General features: G+C 40.3%; 1 protein-coding gene and 1 pseudogene across 2 annotated transcripts in view; both read left to right on the forward strand.

Annotated features, from left to right (window-relative positions):
* Window positions 1-17,665, forward strand: part of RPAP2 (RNA polymerase II associated protein 2) — a gene marked incomplete at both ends in the record, with an annotated part of 92,912 nt that overhangs the window by 67,252 nt on the left and 7,995 nt on the right. The window lies entirely within an intron of this gene.
* LOC308261014 (ribonuclease kappa-like) lies at window positions 14,891-15,534 on the forward strand (annotated as a pseudogene). The gene is made up of 2 exons: window positions 14,891-15,055; window positions 15,262-15,534. The product of its transcript is annotated as a ribonuclease kappa-like (transcript).

Consider the following 17,665-nt stretch of genomic DNA (forward strand, 5'->3'; position numbering starts at 1 on the left):
TATACCACCAATCTTTTTTAAAATTTTATTTTTTTATTTTTATTTAGTTTTTATTTTTTGGTGGTACTGGGGTTCCTGGAAGCCTTCTACCACCGGGCTACACTCCCAGACCTATTTTATACTTTTTTATCTTTGGAAACAGGGTCTCTTAAGCCAGCGCGGCTGGCTTTGAACCTGCGCGATCCTCCTGTCTCTGCCTCCCAAGTCCTGGGATTACAGGTATGTGCCACCATAGCTGGCTCAAAAGTAATCTCATAAGCCAGGCATGGTGGCACATACCTGTAATCCCAGTACTTGGGAAGCTGAGACAGAAGGATCACAGGTTCGAGACTAGCCTCATCAACTTAGTGAGGCCCTCTGCAACTTAGACCCTGTTTCAAAATAAAAGACTAAACATAGGGCTGGAGTATAGCTAAATGGTAGAATACCTCTGGGTTCCATCCCCAGTACCAAAAAAAAAAAAAGGCATCTTATCTTACCTTATACCCAGTAGTAATTTTAGGGACTTCTGTATGCAGTTTCTCTAAAACGTAACTATTCCTATTCTAATTGATTTTAGGCTTTCATGGACTTATGTCAGCTTCTTAAGTTTAGGAATTTCTGTTACATATGAAAAATTAATACCTATGAGCTACAAAATGAACTGTTGAGTCTGAGACCATATAACTATCTGAAGTGTGCCAGGTGGTATTTCCTTTAAATTCCTCAGTATCCATAACATTTTTTTGTTTGTTTTTTTGTTGTTATATTTTGTTTTATGGTACTGGGGATTAAGCCCAAGGGCATTCTACTTCTGAAGTATACCCTCAACTCAATTTTATTTTTTACTTTGAAATAGGGTCTAAGTTGCTGAGTTTCACTAATTTGCTGAGGCTGGCTTTGAACCTGCAATCCTCCTGTCTCAGCCTCCCAATTACAGGGCCATGGTTGTCATGTGCCACTATACCCTGTTATTTGTTTGCTTATATAGATCTTGGGCTTATTTCTCTTATAATATTCACTATACCCTTACCTTTGTCATTAGGAACTTCAAGTATTTACTTTTTATTAAGGATTAAACAATAATGAGATTTCTACACCTCCCATACTAATTGCTGGGAGTTTATATATAAGAAAAATATGGTTGGTTGGTTGGTTTTTTTCTTAACTGAAGTGCCTTTACCCTCAGCCAGCAGATCTATGTGAGAATCAGATGCTTTGTAAAGAAATAATATTTGTTAAAAAAAATACTACCTCTAAGGTATACCCCCAAATCTATTTTTTTTAAACAAGGTCTCACTAGTTGCTGAGGTACTCACTAAGTTGCCGAAGGCTGACCTCGAGCCTGTGATACTCCTGCATTAGCCTTTCAAATACTAGGATTGCAAGTTGTTTAAGTTTTTAATTAAAGACTACTTCCTATAGTATCTTTTTTCTCTCAAAATTTCCTATATCTCTTTCAATTTTATAAGTTAATCTTTTTTTAATCTATAAGTAGCTGAGAATCTTCAGCCTCAGACCTTAATCTATATTTAAAAATCACCAATATGCAAGGCCCCAGATTCCCCAACACTTCAAAAAAAAAAAAAAGTCACCACATATCCACAGCTAAAGATGTGCTCTCCAGCTTCCCCATCCCAGGCAGCAGCAGAAGTGGTAGTGATGCCAGTTAACAACAGTTGACCCTTGCCAGTCATGGCCCTGATTTCAGGAGCCAGTCAATCTGACCGAGCTCCCGAGACTAGGAAGCATGAGGTTTACAGGCGCAGTTCCCTCAGCCTCCGGCTCTCTATAAGAGTGTGGCGATCATTGTGCACATACTCTCCAGGTGGATTCCACTTCAATCTCAGAGTGTTGGGAGGCAACAAAACTGGACCGGCTCTTCTGAGAATTACCACACAGCAGTGCTATGAAGAAAAGGGTTCCCAACATTCATCTACAAAGCTGCTCTATAAAGTTGTCACTAACAGGATTTAGATATAAAGTTTTAAAGTCACTTCAACCCAGCCCCTTAAACAAACGTACATGTGATATATCACTACAAAGTGATTGACAAAGAGCTTGTTTCTTTTGAATTTGAAATATCAATGGAAAGCATCCCTGCTTCCTTATTAATAGGTAATCCTAAAGCATTAAATGCAAACATTATCAGAGCATAAGCCATCTGTTATAAGAAAAACACTGTATTTTATTTGGCTGTCAGAGTCTTTTATAATCAAAGTTTTTATCTCAATTTTTTAGATAATAGTTCTGAAATAGAAACTGACACATATTCTTCTTGTCTTCTTTTTTTTGTTTTTCTTAGAAGTCAGTAATACTAGTCTTACATGCCTATTTCTCTTTTTTAATTTGGGGGCTTGAGCATTAAGTTAAAATCAATTGCAATTTTAATTTATAGAGTTAGTTTTAATTAAACATTATATCTTATTAAAGGTAATCATTCCCTTACCCCAAAGTACTGGGACCTTTAATTTATATAACCATTTCTCTTGAAACCCTAAAGTTAGTCTTATTTTGGATATCCTGTTTTTTATCCCTAACTAGCCTTGCACAAATTAATCTCATTAGGTATTTTTCACATTGGCGATGGGAGAAGATGGACTAAATCCAAGTTAAATTAAGTTGGCAGTGCAAATTCAACTACAAGATGCTAAGATGTTATAAATAAGACACTGCTTTTCTATTCTTTTTTTAATGGGACAGAGGTCTCACTATGTTGCCCAGACCAGCCTCAAACTCTAAACTTAAGTGATCCTCCTGCCTCAGCTTCCAGGTAACTGGGACTACAGGCTTTCACCATTGCACCCAGTGAGGAACTGTTCTGATGTACTATACTGAACACTACTAAAGAGAAATTTGAAAATTAGTATTTTTAACATAGGAAGCAATTTAGTTTGCTAATAGAAATCCATGATGACACTACCCAAGTGTTATGCTTTGCTACATATCTTAGTCATTAAGCTAGACAAAGAAATACATTTAATTGAAATGGTCAGTCACTTTTTCTGTGGAAAAAGTGCATAGCACACATTTAAGTAAGTGGCAGGAACACCCTTCCCCCCAAGATTCCTCTGCTCTCTACTGTAGACTCTAATTGACGTGACATCACTGTCCATAGCATAGATGAGAAACTTCCTGAATGCAGAAGGAAGCCTGGAATGGTTTTGTATCTCAGCATTTTACAAAAGGTGGTAAAGAGCAAAATTAAATGTGTAAGTTGATTTTTTTTAGATATTAAAATATGGTTTGAAGACACTGAGCATGGTGGTACAGCCTTGTAATCCAAGTACTTGGGAGGCTGGGACAGGAGGATCACAAGTTTCTAGCCAGCCTCAGCTACTTAGCTCCTCTACAACTTAGCGAGACCTTGTTTCAAAATCATGAGAAATCAGGCTGGGAATGTAGCTTGGAGGTAGAATGCTCTGGTGTTCAATTCTAGTACCACAATATATACATGGGTGGGGGGTTGGTTTAGTTTAGTTTTGTGTTGTTTTTTATTTGTCTGTTTGGTTGGGTTTTTTGGTACTGGTGATTGGACCAGATATTCTACCTCAAAGCTACAACCCGCTCTGGCCCAGTTTTTTTCGTTGTTTTTTGAAGCAGGGTCTTGCTGTGTGCTGAGTCTCACTAAGTTGCTGAGGTTGGCCTCAAGCCTGTGATCCTCCTGACTCAGCCTCCCAAGTATTGGGATTATAGGCATGCATCATCACTCCTGGCTTTAAAATATGTTTTAAAACTGTGTTGTAGCGAAGCACCTGGAGGGTGTGGAAGAAAGAGATCAACATGTGCACACATCGTACAAAAAGAAATTGGGTGTGTTAAATACCCAAAAAGAAGCACAGACCATTGTGGGACCTCAGATCTCAGTTAAGACCAAGAAAAAGTTTCATAGAAGTGGGATTTGTTATAGGTTCAAAAGACAGAAAAGATTTCAGGAAGGAAAAGTGAAAGATGAGCGTATTCTAAGAAATACTTATCACATGCAAAAGGCAAAAAGAGGTATAGCCAAGAGCAGAAGATAACTAAAAAGGAAGTTTGGGTCTATTGTAGAGATAGATTCTTTAATGGCAGGTAAACTTAATTCAGGGAGGTCAGTGGTTAACACCAAAGGAAGAAACACTGGAAAGACGGGCACACTGCCCAAGTTTATTTCAGCCGGGATTCAAGCCTAGACCGATCTGACATGAATCATGGTACCTCCCTAAACAGAGCGCCCCGGGAAGAACGTGTACAACCAGAACTGATCAAGAATGATGGGGCAGGCTGGAGGTTCAAGATAGAGGTAGTCACTGCCTTTCTGAGGATCCGGTAGTTGTCCTCTGCTGAACAGAGTAAGGACTGAAAAAATGCTGCAGTGGGAAGCCTTCAAAACGCTGTTCCCAGCCGAGCATGGTGGCGCACGCTTGTAATCCCAGCATTTGGGAGAAGAATAAAAATTAGGGCTGGAGGTATCACTCGGAAGTAGAATGCCCCTGGGTTCTATCCCCAGTACTGTAAAAAGAATAAATAAATACGTTTTAAAAACTGTTCCCAAGCTGGGCGTGGGGGCACATGCTTGTAATCCCAGCGTTTGGGAGGCTAAGACAGGAGGATCATGGTTCTCAGACAACCTCAGCTATTTAGTGAGGCCCTTTGCAACTCAGTGAGACCCTGCTTCAAAATAAGAATTAAAATAATAGGGCTGGGTGTGTAGCTTGGAGGTAGAATGCCCCTTGGTTCTATTCCCAGTACCGCAAAAATAAATACATACATACATACATACATACATACATACATACATACTTTAAAATTTTTTTAAAAAACTGTTTCCAAGATGGGTGTGGTGGTACCGCTTGTAATCCCAGCATTTGGGAGACTGAGGCAGGAGGATCATGGTTCACGGACAGCCTCAGCTATTTAGTGAGAGGTCCATTGCAACTCAGCAAGATCCTGTTTCAAAATAAGGATAAAAAAAAATAGGGCTGGGGGTGTAGCTCAGAGGTAGAATGCCCCTGGGTTCAATCCTCAGTGCCACCAAAGATCAAAAAAAATTTAAGGGTCTGGGGTTAAAATTTTTAAAGTGGCTCAGATTTAGAATGCCCCTGGGTTCAAATTCCAGTACCAAAGGGGGGAAAAAAAAGTTTTCTTTTTCAAAAACTATTCCAAATACTGCTTTTCTCTTATCTTCATGGACTTGCTGTTTTATCTTCTTGGACTGATATCATAGATTTGTCATGGAGCAGTTAACTACCTAATAGAGAGATAGAGTTATTCCATCTTAGTTATTTATCTGATGTATCACAAATACAATCATGAAGTAGTGTTTTGGTTTTTTGTTTTGTTTTGTCTTTGGGGTTTCTTTTTGGTACTGGGGATTGAACCCAGCGGCATTCTACCTCCGAGCTACATCCCAGCCCTAACTTCTTTTTTAGTCTTTTTTTTTTTTTTTTAAACAAGGTTTCACTGAGTTGCCAATGGCCTCGCTAAGTAGCTGAGGCTATCTGCGAGCCATGATCCTCAGGTCTCAGCCTTCCAAATGCCGGGATTACAAGTATGCTCCACCATGCCCGGCTATGGAGTATTATTTGAATATTTTACATTTTGATATTTGTTCAGTGAACTAAAAGCATCATTAAATATTAATGGATCCTAGTGATAATTCTCAGCCTAGAAGCAAGTTCTTTCTTTAGTTTTACTAAATATATTTTATTAAGTAAACTTAGAAACCTAAATGAACTTATAAGGAGAAAAAAATTACTCTTCCCAGGTATATTAAGAGTGCTTGCTAAATTCAAGGCCTGAGTCTGATGTGTTCTTTTCTTTGTTGTCTTTAAACACTTCCGTTTAACTTGTGTCTTATAAAGACTTGACACCTTTTAAATATTCTTCCTGTCTCTGACTTTTCTTTCCTCATTCTGATGATTCTACTTAACAGTAAAGTCATATGGTTCTTAGAGATAATATTCAAATGCTTCCAGCTTGCTCCTTGTTTAAATATTTTTATAAAGTTTTAGAATGCTAAGAATAAAAGAGCCAAGAGGTAAAACTAAGCTTGAAATTATCTGGTCCTCTCTGTTGCTACTTGTGTTGTCTTTGTTTGTTTGTTTGTTTGTTTGTTTGTTGTGGTACTGGGATAGAACTCAAGGGCCTTCTACCTTAGGGCTACACCTCCAGCCCTGTTCTATTTATTACTTGGAAACAGGGTCTCCCTGAGTTGCTGAGAGCCTCATTACATTGCTGAGACTGGCTTTGAACCTATGATCCTCCTGTCTCAGCTACCATCCATTTTAAATGATGAATTTGGGAGTTAGCTATTTGTCATTTTAGTGTAGTTCTACATATTATGTCTTAAGACAGTGGAAGCCTATGGTCCATGCTTGTAATCTTAGTACTTGGGAGGCTGAGACAGGAGGATTGCAGGTTCCGGGTCAGCTTCAGCATCCTGATGAGGCCCTCAGCCACTGAGCGAGACTCTATATTCATCAGCATTTTCTCTGTTTTAATTTAAAAGACTTGACCACATAACTTAGAGGAAAGACAGTTTCTGAGCTCAGGGTTTCCCTTGGAGATTTTGGGGTTAATCCATGTGAGGTCAGGGACCATGGATCTCAGGGCATGGCATGAGAAGCAGAGAGGGAGCAAAGGCTTTGCTCTCACATCATGGAGGCCGGAAGCAAGAAAAAGAGCCCGGGAGGAGGACCCAGCAACCCGCCTCCTTCAACCACAGCCTACAGGCCTAGGCTACACCCATATAAATTCACATACTGAATTATCCATTGCTGGGATTGCAGCTCTTATGACTCAGTTACATCAACTCCAAATACCAATTTATGAGCTCTTCAAGGCGCCAGTCTATTATCTATAACACCCTGTTCTAAAATTTTAAAAGGGCCGTGGATATGTCTTGGAGGTAAAATCCCCCTGGGCTCAATCCCCAGTACCAAAAATAAAGGCAGTGGAACATGTCTAAATACACAAGGCTTAATACTGAAAATCCCAGTGCAGCAGAAATGTTCGGGAAACTGCTTGGTGAACACCTGCGATTTCTGTGGTGGTGAAATCAATCACATTACAGTAACTGAATCTTCTGGACTAGTTTCACTTACTTAGTAACTTTCTTTCCAGCGAGTTTTCAGGCCCCACATTGATGTTTTTCATCTCTAGAGGCTTTCATTTGTAGTAGGTAACAAATAAAACTGCACTACCAAAATGTTTTATGAGAACAAACAATTACCAGATTATAACAATTATTCCTCTGATTTTAGTGCAGATGAAAGTATCACCTATTTAAAACATGCTTACAGCACTTGTGCATGTTCCAAAATAAAATTCCCAAACCTATAAGATTAAATGCCATTAATTCTGCACTGCTAATATTATACATTGAGATATATGGTCATACATTAAAAGTAGGATAAAGGTATGTTTCTTTCCTAGGGAGGCTGAGAAATGTACACTTGAAAAAAAGACCTTTTACATAATTTGAAAGAATATACAGCCCCCTATATCTCAGATTAAAATAAGGAAGTAGAATCAGTGAATATAGGATTAGGAGAATTTAATAAGGATAGGAGAGAGTGAACAGTACCTGCTTGTTTTGGATAGAGGGCATCGGAAAGGAGGCAGTAAAGAAAAATAACATGAGGCTGAGGGCAAGGTGGAGGGTAGAGACATGGGCTAGAACAGGGTCCCAAGGAGGCCCTAGGACAGGGTTGAGAGCAGCTTAAAAAGGAGACAAATTTATCTTCTGAGACAGAGAGGAAAAAAGTGAACAGTGTGGCTACTAGATAAACTTATGTGTGGAAAGGAGAGGTTTTTGTTTTTGTTTTTTGTAGTACTAGGACCACAAGAAAGGGAGGGAGAGATTTTTTTTAAGTCATGCCTGACAATTTCACTTTTCAATTAAGTAGGATAAATTGTGTTCTAGAAGTGGTGATTGTTTAGAGTAAAAACAGTGGTACTCATTGTGATGATCCAGAAAAGGAGCTAAGAGTAGCGCTCTGTACCCAGCTGAGGCCCGCGACATGGATCTGTGGCCGTGTGGAGCTGCTGGGCTCCTGTCTTCCCTGCACTAACCCTAGTCAGCAGCCTTCAGCCGTCGTGAAGGGTGGGGAAGCAGGCTGCAGCGCTGATCTCAGGTTGCCATGCTAGGTTGGACAGCTAGGACAAGGAATCAAAAGACCCGGAGGAGTGACAGTAAGAGGTTACTTCAAGAAAGCAGAGCAGGCAGGGTGGGTGGGAGGCAGTGGAGTTACTTTAGGAAGAAAATTGGCCATCTCAATCAAATATCGCTCAGTCCCTCACTCTACAATTGCATTGTTAGCTCTCATCTCTCCTAAGATACAGATCTTTTTTTTTTCTTATTTTTGAGATTGAACTCATCTTCCCTTTCAAATGCCTTTTTTTTTTTTCTTTTTGGTAGCAGTTGTATCTTCTGCATTGCCCAGAGTCTAAATGTGAATTTTTTCTTGTTTTGCTCTTGCCTTTTATCTCCCATACCTAATCAGTCTGCCCTTACACCTTCTTTGTGCAGTCACTTTTCTCCATTCACACTACTATTACCGTGGTGGTGCATGCTTGTAATCCCAGCATTCGGGAGGCTGAGATCGGAGGATCACGGTTCACAGACAGCCTCAGCTACTTAGCATGAGGCCCCTTCACACCTCAGTGAGACCCTGTTTCAAAAAATTAAAAAAAAAAAAAATAGGACCAGGGGTGTAGCTCGGAGGTAGAATGCCCCTGGGTTCCATCCTCGGTACTGCATAAAAATAATAAAAAATTAAAAAATAAAAAATACAGAGGCATGGTGGCATGTGCCTGTAGCCCCAGCTATTGAAGCAGAAGGACCTCTTGAATCCAAGAGTTTGAGGCTGGGGGCTAGAGTGTAGCTCAGTGATCGCGTGCTTGGTATGTGTGAGGCCCTGGGATCAATCCCCAATACTACAAAAAGGAGACAAAGAAGAAAAAAGTAAGACCAGCATGGGCAGCATAGCAAGACAAGACCCCATCTAAAAATAAAAAAAAGTCAGAGCTTCTAATCAGTGGCTCTGAACATTTGCTATACATTAGAATCACACACAAGGAGTGTTGGGGTTTTTTTTAATACTAATGGCTAATTCAAAGATTTTAATTGACTGGTCTTTGGTTCCCCAAGTGATTCTAATGTGAAAAATTGAAAACCAGTGTCTTAATTCTAGAGCTTGTTGTGCCAAGGAGAAACCTGCTAAGTTGGATGACTTAGCCACATCTACCCGATTTGCTGAGAAGCATACAGCTTTCTTCTAACATCTTTGTTAGTTAACAGAGTCGTAAGGCATCTCTTAGCTTACACAGAAAAAAAAGGACGAATTGGAAGCAGTAACTTTGCCAATTGTCATTAGCATGTTTTGTTTTGAAATGACAGATTTCAAATTTTATTTGAAGAGCATATAACAAATGGGCCTTTGAAAATCTTAAGATCTACTCATTTCTTAAAATGAATCAGACATGTGAGCTAGTGTGGTCTAGTGGTTAGAAGTGTAGACTAGTGGAAGTACTTCTGGGGTTATTTGCTCATCTTTTACTGACTGACATGACCTTAAAAAAGTCACTCAGGCCTCGCTGTATTGTTAAATCTTGCTACAACTTCACAGAAAAATTGAAGACCAACAAGTCAGTCCCATAAATTAAATTTCTTTACAAGTTTGAAAATCACTGTAACTTCTTACATTTGACTCAGTGGTTGAGATCCTGCCATAAAGGGAGCACCTGGGAAAGAGAATTGGCACCTCTAAGAGAAACAGTTCATTCGCTCCAATTTAGAAAGTCACCCAACACCCATTTTAAAGCACTAATTTTTTTTTTTTTTTTTTTTTTTTTTTTTTTTTTTTTGGTGCTGGGGTTCTTGGAAATCCTTCTACCTCCAGGCTACACTCCCAGAGCTATTTTATATTTTCATTTGGAAACAGGGTCTCTTAAACCAGCGAGGCTGGCTTCAAACCTGCACAATCCTCCTGTCTCCACCTCCCAAGCGCGGGGATTACAAGGGTGTGCCACCACACCCGGCTAACATCTAAATTTTAAATTCACCTCCACCATTCAGCATTCATTTCCTTATCAATGATAAAAAAAAACATATTTACTCTTATTTAAAAACACCACCAGCAAAGCTTAGAAAAGTACCTGAAGTAGTTACCACACACATGGCCCAACCTATGTTATTTTATGGAAAAGGTAAAAGGCATTTCAACAGGGTAGCTTTTTGGTCTTTTCCATATGCCCAGGTGGCTGTTGTTTTACTTGTGAAAGGAAGACAACAGGGTTAATAGACTAGACATGTTTTCAAGAAGTCACTGATAGAATTAATCTTCTGTCTTCTCCCCAAAAAGAAACGTAAGTGGAGAAAGAGTTGATGCTAAATATGAAATCTTAATTATTTGCATGCTGAATAGATCTAACCATATAGATAAAATTCCTTTTGAAAGATATACCAGAAATACTTTTTCAGTGTCTAAAAGGCATTTTTCACAGGGTCTGGGGTTTGTGTGAGCCCTCAGCATTTCTGAAAATAGATGACATTTTGACCCTTGTGTCGCTGGTCACAGCTCAACTCTGTTTCAGTTTTGAGTGTATGCTTGGCATACAGAGGTATTCTGGCTTAGTGCTTTATCATTTAGCTCTTGTTCATGCAGAGAAGGGAAAATCCCAACTCATTTTGCAGAAGATGACAAATTATGGGTAAGGTGGTAATTGTTACTTCCATGAAGGAAGAAAGGAGTAGCGGGACCCTACAGATAAGCAAGATACCTCTGTGATAAAGGTGTCTGTTGCTAGCATTGTTTTTAACCAATATGACCCTCGATAAATCTCTCACCCTCTACAAAGCCTTGGAAAGCTGGATAGGTTAAGACTAAATCCCGCCTGAGAAAATAGGTGATATAGCATCATAAAATAGCACGATATGCTTGAACCTTATCTTTTAGATTCTTGTCTTACCTGCACCATTATTAAGAGTGCCTCATCTATCCCAGCAGGCTTCTGCTTTTATTTGAGTCTAAGCCTCTAAAGTGTTGGTGGGGTCACTATTTGTTTTAATGGTAAAGTGGTAAACATAATGCTTATGCATGTAAATATAAAAAGTGTTTCTATTTAAAAGAATATTCCTCTTGTCCTTCCCAGCTCCAACTCTAGAGGATGAGAGTGTTTAAATTTTTATTTTAACTCCAGTGTTATCTTCTATCAATCTTTGTATCTTCATTACCTTAATGCATGGTAATCAGCAGAATAGGTCTCCTGACTGCAACAGAACTCTGTATGAACCCAGTCATTTCTCAAATCTGATAGGTACAGAAAAGTATGTGGCTTCTCACTTCCTGTCCCTTCCTCCAACCCCAAACCATAGAGAAGTCTGCTTTCTGGTGACATTTACTCACAAAGGCATCTCCACAGTGTTTCAGGAGCTACAGAATGGAGTTCCCAGGGGTCCAGTATGAGTGCAGTGAGCAAGGCAATAAGAGGGACCAGAATGAGAGAATGAGGAATGCCATTTAAAATCCAAGCTCATGCTGGGTGCAGTGGCGCACGCCTGTAATCCCAATACTTTGGAGGCTGAGACTGGAGGATCGCAGGTTCAAAGCCAGCCTCAGCAACTTATCAAGGCTCTAAGCAACCTAACGAGACCAAATAAGAATATAAGAAATAAATAAAATTGAGCTGGGGTGTTTCTTGGAGGTAGAATGCCTCTGGGTTCAATCCCTAGTACCACAAAATAACAAAATCCAAGCATATTACTATAGGAGATGGCTCACATGGAGTTCAATTCGTTGTTTAGCTTTAGTTGTTCAATAAACCACAACTTCAACTCTTTATATAGCTCTCTTTGTTGATAGATAGAGACCAGTGACTCATGGGTAACATAAGTCTGAGGATTAATCAAGAGTCCGTACAGGTCTATCTTTGGATTGACAGAATTGCCAACTTTTAGTTGAAAATCTCATCTCAGTTGTCATACCTGAACTTTGCAACGCTTCTTACTACTGTATATAATAATTCCTGTTAGCCAGATGTCATGTGTCAGCTCAGTCATAACACACAGAGGGACCTGTCCTGACTTGATGTGTATCCTCTGCTTTTGATGTGGAGCATATGTGGAGCAGTCGACTGAAGGTCTTATCACTAAGATGCTGTTTGACACTTGGCATTTTGCTTTTGTTGGCACGCCACTTACCATATGGTAAAGAACTAGTTATGGAAGTCTGTCTTTTCAGAATTGAGATTCCAATGGGTGACTTTTTGGGGGGTTTTTTGGGGGTTTTTTGTGTGTGGGTCTGGGGGTGGAACCCAGGGGCATTTGACCTCCGAGCTACACCCCTGCCCTATTTTTTATTCTTTATTTTGAAACCGGGTCTCACTGAGTTGCGGAGGGTCTCACTAAGTAGCTGAGGCTGTCCCCGAACCGCGATCCTCTGGTCTCAGCCTCCCGAATGCTGGGATTACAAGCGTGCGCCACCACGCCCGGCTTGGGTGACGTTTTAATGAAAAATTTTCTCTCTTGTTTGTAATTTATACATCAATAGCTTTTTTACCTAGCTGTGTGTGTGTGTGTATGTGTGTTACTAGGGCTGGAACCCAGGGGACTTCTACCTCCAAGCCACACCCCAGACTTATTTTTTGTTTGGAAATGAGGTCTCATTAAGTTGCTTAAAGACTCACTAAGTTATCTGGGCATGGTGGCTCACACTTGTAATCCCAGCATTCAGGAGGTTGACACTGGAGGATCGTGGTTCAGTAACAGCCTCAGCTACTTAGTGAGGCCCTCTGCAACTTAGTGAGACCCTCTTTCAAAATAAAGAATAAAAAATAGGGAGGGGGTATAACATGGAGGTCAAATACCCCTGGGTTCCATCCCCAGACCCCCCCCCCCAAAAAAAAGACTCACTAAGTTGCTGAGGCTGGGTTTGAACCTGTGATCCTTCTGTTTCAGCCACCCAAGTATTGGGATTACAATCATGCACCACCATGCCTGGCTACACAACTTTTTTCATTATATTCTCTAGCACATAAACTGTTAAGCCATCTTTTTAGTGTCACATTTATAGGTTTTTATTCATACTTAAAAGCACTCAAAGGAAACAAATTTAAACATAAAGACCTTTTGTTTTTATTCACTGCCAGTCACATTTTCTGCTGATTATTTTTTTCTGCTGGCATTTCCTATAGAAAACACATTGTTAAATATCTATTCTAGCATATTACTGTTTTTAAAATATGTAAAAGTTCTTTGGGCCAATAGTGTTCTTTGATATGCACTACTAGAAGTTTCAGGCCTGGGACAGAGGCTTCAGTCCCTTTCATTGTATAAGTGGGCAGGGGTTGTTCTTAATGAAAGGTTTAACAGATAAGTAGTTAGCTTATCATAATGAAAAGTATACAGATAAAAGATTTAGGAAAGAGGAGCCTGGGAAGTCAATTTTACAAAAACAGGAATGGGGTGGAAGTTTCTGATAATTAAAATCCTGCAATTGTACCTCAAAGGTAACTTAGAAGTAAAATGTTGTATTTCATGACATTTTTTTGTGGAATGGGAGATGTGTTGTTTTTTATATGGAAGTACTAAATCTATACAGTACTTATATTCTGCCTATAATCTGAGTACTTGGGAGGCTGAGACCAGAGGATTGCAGGTCTGAGAATTGCCTCAGAAACTTATATTATGAAGCACTACATTTTAGGAAAATGAGAAGTTTGAAAAAGTATAGAAAAGAACAGCAATCATAATGTGCTCATATGGCATCTATGAGTAAAGATAAAAAGGACTTGGAATTATTTATTTTGTTATTGAGAATTGGACCCATGGGGTATTCTACCTCTGACCTACACCACCAGCCCTTCTTATATTTCTTTTTTATTTACTTATTTATTTTATTTTTCAGTACTGGGGGTGAAACCCAGGGGCATTCTACCTCTAAGCTACACTTCCAGTCTTATTTTATTTTTTATTTTGAAACAGGATCTCAGTAGGTTGCTGAGACTCACTACAATACAGAGGCTATCCTCAAGCTTGCAATCCTGTCTCTGCCTCCCAAGTTAGTAGGATTACAGGTGTGCACCACCACCCCCAGAGTGCTGTGATCGGCTCTGTGAGCGCAGATAGTGACTGCAGGTGTGCAGAATAGACTGGAGTGGGGGGGGGGCACTTAGGAGGCTGTAGCAGTAAGTGAGGCAAGAGATAGTTCATCTGAATTCAGACAGTGAGAGGGGAGTGGATGAAACAGACTGAGGAGACTCAGAGGAGCATCGCAGGACTTGGTGACTGGTTGCACATAGAGCACTGAAAGGTGCGAGCTTGAGAGGAGCAGTCATCGTGTGAGTGGCCTGGGGTCATTAGCACCAGAAGATGGGGAAAGATGGCTGAGGTTTCTGGAACCAGAATGTTTGGATTGAAATAAGAGCTCAGAAATTCAGGTTTGAGACGGTGCACACTTGTAATCCCAGTACTTGGGAGGCTGAGACAGGAGGATTGCAGGTTCACAGCCAGCCTCAGCTACTTAGTGAGGTATACCACATAATGAGACCCTGTTTCAAAATACAGAATAAAAACATATATAGGGCTGGGGGTGTGGCTCAGAGGTAGAATGCCCCTGGTCTTGTTTTTCCAAACAAAAAATCAGTTTTGAACACTGTGCATTTGAGGCACTCTTAGACATCTGAGGGGAAAAAGCTCAGTAGAGAAGTTCGAGATTTGAGTCGTTGAGTCAAAGCTATGAGATGGAATGTCGTGTAGCAGAAAGGTCAGTGTGAAATCCTAGGCAAGGTCTACTGGTGATGAGCTGGCAAGAAAAGAAAGCCAACAAGAGAGACCGTAAAGAGTCAGCTCTCCAGCGGGGTGCACCAGGGCTGCCTCTCTCCACCCCTCCACTCGGCTCACACTCAGCAGCCCCCAGTTCCCTTCATCATGGTGTGGCTCCTGTGCTGTGGGCCCAGGCTGGGGGCCCGCAGCATCGTCCTCAGCACCTGGGGAGGGATGGTGCTGATCATGCTTGGAATGTTTGTCAGTGTTCATTGCTGTGTTCATTGAGATGTTCCCTTCACGGAGGAAGATTTTTAAAATGGCTCTCAGAACATATATTCCCTTCTAAGCCAAACATGAGACGGAGGGAGTGGGGAGGAAGAGGGGAGGGAATGGGGTGGGAATTGGGTAAGGGCTAATTGGGTACTGTGTGCATGTATGCCTCTACCATCTTATAGTCCATTAAGATATACGACTACAATGCACCAATAAAAAATTCAAAAATAAAATATTTTTAAAATTAAAATAATAAAAAGAACATATATTCCCTCTATGAGCAAGTCAGCTACAACTGTTTCATTGCCACAGGCCTTTACCTCCTTAGAGGCTTCTCCTTCTGCCAAATGCAGCTCAGTATGCGCAAGGAATACATGGTGCCCTGGGGCACGCTCCTGTTTCCCCTCTCCAGCCCCCTCTTCTACTTTAGGCTCCCCACCTGGGTCTGGTCCCACCCATTCTGGCATCCTCTGCAGGACTGGGTTTTTCTAGCAAATCACTGGATCCCTGGCTCTCCAATCTCTGGCATCTAGCCCCCTCTCTTGGTTCAGTGTCACAATAAAGTGATGCTATTCTCTTTAATTAATATATATATATATACATATATATGTATATATATCATCTGTGTGTATGTATGTGTATATATATATGTATGTATGTACGTGTGTGTGTGTGTGTGTGTGTGTGTGTGTGTGTGTGTGTATAGGGGTGGAAGAGAACTGTGGCTGAGAGTGCCACAAAAGACAAAGGAGGAGAATTCTAGGAAGGGAGGAAGTGATGTCATATTGCACAGTCAACTGGAAGAGACAGAAAAGGAGCTTTCAGATGTGGCAGTCAAGAGACCGTTACTGACCGTGAGAAGAACAGTTCAGCAATAAGTGGTTCATTTTTCTTGGGCCTGGTAAGCACACCGGGCTGAGTTGCTCAGTGCTTCATGATTTACAAAGCCTTTCCATGGTCACTGCTAACAAAAGCTGACTCTGGATAGAACCCTGTCTCCAAGCTCAGTGCAATACCCCTACACCACCAGGTCCTCAAAGTCCATTCAACCTTCAGTACCTGTCATTAGGGCTGCAGGTGCCCTAAAAAGAATCCCAGCCTTTTAACAGTTCCCACAGCCAGCTCGTACCATTAATCAAAACCATAATAGTCTGCTAGAATATTATAATTTTGCCTTTGATTCATCTATGCAAGCAAACAGCCCCTTGCTACAGAGATAACATGAAAATTCCTGTTAAGCAGCCAGACTAGACCTGGGCAGGTTGTCCGTTGCTATCAACCAATTAAATAAACATATTAAAGTAGATGCAGCAAGGAATTTGGAAAACAAAGATTACAAATAGTTTTTTTTTCTTTTAATTTTTTTTATTGTTGCATTATATTCATACAACATATTGGGGTAAAAAAATTGTGTGTACATACATGTATACATTGCTGATTTAACCCCTACCCAATTCCCACCCCATTCCCTCCCCGTCCCTCCCTCCCTTGCTTGGCTTAGTGATTGACTTCGATATGTTGAAGTACATTGTGTGTTTTAGAAATTTTCCTCTTCCCCCCTCCTTTCTCCTCCTTTAGGTTGTCTTGTTTGCTCCTCTATAGGATTTCTTCTTTCAAAAGTTCCTCCTATGACCCATTTCTCCCTAACTCTCACATATTAGGGAAAGCATCTGATTTCTTATTTTTTGTGACTGACTAATCTTACTTAGCATAATGTCCTCCAGTTTCCCTGAAAATGATGTAATTGAGGGTTTTTTTGATGGCTGAGTAAAATTCCATTGTGTACATATCCCACAGTTTTGTAATCCATTCATCTGTTGATGGACATCTTGGCTGGTTTCATAGTTTGGCTATGGTGAATTGTGCAGCTATGAACATAGATACACATGCATTAGTTTGGTAGTTTGGTTTCTTTTCTTTTGGGTAGATACCCAACAGTGGTATTTTTGCTGGATCAAATGGTAGATTTGTTCCCATTCTTCTGAGGATTCTCCATACTGTTTTCCAAAGTGGTTGCAGTAATTTGCAATCCCACCAACAATGTCTTAGAGTTCCCACTTCTCCACATCATTGCCAGCATCTGTTGTTGTTTGTGTTTTGAATGATTGCCATTCTAGTTGGAGTTAGGTGAAATCTCAGGGTAGTTTTGATTTGCATCTCTCTGATTGCCAGTGATGTTGAGCATTTTTTCATGCATTTATTGGCCATTTGAATTTCTTCTTTTGTGAAGTGTCTATTTAGTTCATTTGCCCATTTTGTTATTGGATGCTTTGTTTTCTTAGTGTTGAGTTTCTTGAGTTCTCTGTATATTCTAGATATTAGTCTTCTATCGGTGGTGTAGGTGGCAGAAATCTTCTCCCATTCTGTTGGCTCTCGATTGAGGTTCTTGATAGTTTCCTTTGCTGAACAGAAGCTCTTCAGTTTCATGCAATCCCATGTAATGATTCTCCTTTTAATTTGTTGTGCCTTTGGGGTCTTGTTGAGGAAATATTTGTCTGTACCTATGTGTTATAGTGTTGGACCTATACCCTCTTCAAGGAGCTTCAAGGTCTCTGGTTTAATTTCCAAGTCTTCGATCCATCGTTAGTTGACTTTTGTACAGGGTGAAAAAGTGGGATTAATATCCAATTTTCTGCATATGTTTAACCAGTTTTGCCAACATCA

This window comes from Muscardinus avellanarius (assembly GCF_963383645.1).
Source record: "Muscardinus avellanarius genome assembly, chromosome: 3".
Lineage (NCBI taxonomy): Eukaryota > Metazoa > Chordata > Mammalia > Rodentia > Gliridae > Muscardinus > Muscardinus avellanarius.